We start from the raw sequence: 3,726 nt of genomic DNA, 5'->3' as shown, positions 1-3,726 counted from the left end.
ACAACCCGCGGTTATTCGTTTTTCGACACGGATGTGACGTCACGCTCGAGCTACTAGTCGCGATTACAAGACAAAAAGAACGCACCATAACTACGGAGGACGGGGCTACGTAGGCTGTGGGATGGTGAAGGTTGTTGTCAGTACCCGATCCGTTCCACCTGCACAATCCGTTCTGCGCATGTGCAAGATGACACGTATGCCATGACGTAGGCGCAGATGATAATGCTGCGTTCATGCCACCTCGAAATAACAGGCACCGCCCCACTGGTTACGTTGTTTCTGCAGCTAGATTCAGTCTAAAATAACGTTGTCAGTACCCGATCCGTTCCACCTGCACAATCCGTTCTGCGCATGTGCAAGATGACACGTATGCCATGACGTAGGCGCAGATGATAATGCTGCGTTCATTCCACTACCACCTTGGAATAACCAGAATAACGGCACCGCTTCCACCTGCACGATCCGTTCTGCGCATGCGCAAGATGTTCACACGCTAGCCTCCAGCTAATAGCTAATTCGGCGGACCGCTAGGTGATTATAGCGGTAGCTAACGGTTAATACGGAGCCTCGTTAGTTTAGCTAACGGTTAATTCGGCGGACCGCTAGGTGATTATAGCGGTCTGCCGTTAGCCTCCACCGGGAAGCTAACGTTAGTTTAGCTAACAGTTAATTTGGCTAACCGCTAGCTGATTGCAGCGGTCTGCCGTTAGCCTCCACAGTTAAGCTAACGTTGGTTTAGCTAACAGCTAATTCGGCTAACCGCTAGCTGAGACAGCATGTAAACTTTAAAAGACCCTCAAAATAAAACTTGAAAATAAACGTTAACATATATAACAGCTGTTACGTCAGTTCTACTTTACTTGTGCTCATTTAAAATACAATCACTCAATACTTGTCTTTATTGTTATTTCTGTAATGTCTTAATTTAGCTGTAGCCTGCTTTTCCTATTAAGTTTGACTTAACGTTTGTCAGTACCCAATCCGTTCCACCTGCACAATCCGTTCTGCGCATGTGCAAGATGACACGTATGCCATGACGTAGGCGCAGATGATAATGCTGCGTTCATTCCACCACCACCTTGGAATAACGGCACTGCTTCCACCTGCACGATCCGTTCTGCGCATGCGCAAGATGTTCACACGCTAGCCTCCAGCTACGTTAGTTAGCTAATAGCTAATTCGGCGGACCGCTAGGTGATTATAGCGGTAGCTAACTGTTAATTCGGCGGACCGCTAGGTGATTATAGCGGTCTTCCGTTAGCCTTCCCCGGGAAGCTAACGTTAGTTTAGCTAACGGTTAATTCGGCGGACCGCTAGGTGATTATAGCGGTCTGCCGTTAGCCTCCACCGGGAAGCTAACGTTAGTTTAGCTAACGGTTAATTTGGCTAACCGCTAGCTGATTGCACCGGTCTGCCGTTAGCCTCCACAGTTAAGCTAACGTTAGTTTAGCTAACAGCTAATTCGGCTAACCGCTAGCTGAGACAGCATGTAAACTTTAAAAGACCCTCAAAATAAAACTTGAAAATAAACGTTAACATAGCTATATAACAGCTGTTACGTCAGTTCTACTTTACTTGTGCTCATTTAAAATACAATCACTCAATACTTGTCTTTATTGTTATTACTGTAATGTCTTAATTTAGCTGTAGCCTGCTTTTCCCATTAAGTTTGACTTAACGTTATTTTAGACTGAATCTAGCTGCAGAAACAACGTAACCAGTGGGGCGGTGCCTGTTATTTCGAGGTGGCATGAACGCAGCATTATCATCTGCGCCTACGTCATGGCATACGTGTCATCTTGCACATGCGCAGAACGGATTGTGCAGGTGGAACTTGCTCACTCTGACTCTGATTGGCTAGTACTCGTTGCCTTCGTTGGATGGATTGGTTAGGTCAAAGCCGGTCTACGATATATTAGAAGTTCTTTGGTTAGGTTTAGGCACGAAGAGTGAAAAGTTAGGGGAAGAATTCCAGGGCAAGCCAACCAGCGGCCTAGTAAGGTAGAGTAGGGCGGGACATTCCTTCGCCATCCTAGGAAACGCAAATTTGCATACAATTTGAGACAATGCTGCCTTCATGGTTACCACGTAGAAAGTCCTTCATAAAGGGTTATGTGAGCTGTTGTTGACTTTGTCTAAACCAACAACTAAAAAGACGACAACTATTGTAATGCAGTGACATAATAAAATGTAGAGAATAAAATGAATGTCAGATAGGCCTGTATTATTAAACTGATTTCCATCATCATTAACAAATGTTAAGCAAATGTTGAGAGCAAATACACACAACAACAGTAACACAAGGAAATGCCAAAAACTAATCTGAGAAGCACTTATTGCTACCTTGCTCTCTCTATAAAAAAAAAAGAATAAGCCATTTGCTTCGTCAGTTAATGTGCATTGTGTTACATGTAAATATCAGTAATTTCCGACAACTGTAAATGCAGCACCACTTTCCCTAGGACGTCTCTTTCTCTTGACCGCAGCGTACAGAGCAGAGCTTCGCTGGAGCTCTGTTTGTTTTTGGCAACGACAAGTAAGTTGTGGTTGCAGACCGGTGGTGGTTTAACTTCTATCAGTAACGTTACATGGTACGTGTTTCTTAAAGGACTGATGGCAGTTGCTTTCATCACCGTGATATAATGCAAGATAAATCTAACGCATCAGCGAGTTCCTTTGGCAGCTATAACAAAATGTTGCCACCGCTAAAGCTAATGTTAGCTAGAAACGGATAGCTTTATGCGGTGTGTAACGTTATTCGGCTGTAACTAACCATAGCACATTGTTTACTAACAACATGCATCTCTGTGGTAAAAACCTACTGAGGGCAAATAACGGGGTCAATAACTTCCCCGATAGGGATATAGGCCAAGGGCTACAATGGCTGAATATCGCTTGGATGGTGTCCTCTGGATGTTATTCCATGGTCGCGTTAGACCACGCTGTTGTGGTTTTGTGTTAACTTAAACAATTTGAAACATTTGTGGGAATGCATAATCGTTAAAAAAAAAAAAAAAAAATAAAAAAAAAAAAAAAAAAAAAAAATTTCTTTGTTTTTAAACATGTACTATGTTACTTGATTTTGAGTTCAGTATTGTTTTCCTTCATTATTTGGGGTAAACAAACACCCCAACATACTGAATGATTTAAATAGGAAAAAGTAATTTAAGAAATATATAGTTTGTAAATTGTCAGTGTTACTGATTTTGCGTTTGATCGATTTATTTCTTATATTTTCCTATGCCCTCTAATTTTTTGTAGTCAGTGTTACATTGCCAGTTTGACTCACTAAGAATGAATGTCATCTTTATTTGTTCAAACTGACCTAATGCATCAACCGATGTTCATTATGCTTTGGAAACCTGATCTTCAGTCGATTGTTATTTAAAAGTATGAAACTATTTTCTTCAAATGTATGTCCAAATGAGAAGTCACATATTGGTCAGCTCTATCCACCAAAATTAGATCTGTGCGGTGAGTTTTGTAGTAATTGTTGTCCTAAAAAGAGTGGTGCAGTGGGAAATGTTAACATGAACCTTAAAACAACTGCAAATAGATATACATGTTGCAACATCGGAGCAAACGGCCGGTGTACAGAAAAAAAATTTAGAAAAAATATACACAACCAAATAAAAAAAAAAAAAAAAAAAAAAAAAAAAAAAAATTTTTTTTTTTTTAACCTTTTTTTTGTGGAAAAAAAAAAAAACAACAAACCCCCAAGCACCA

This window comes from Perca fluviatilis, chromosome 9 (genome assembly GCF_010015445.1).
Source record: "Perca fluviatilis chromosome 9, GENO_Pfluv_1.0, whole genome shotgun sequence".
NCBI classification, from domain to species: Eukaryota; Metazoa; Chordata; class Actinopteri; order Perciformes; family Percidae; genus Perca; species Perca fluviatilis.
The sequence above is the reverse complement of the archived record's forward strand: the minus strand, read 5'-3'. Positions refer to the sequence as shown.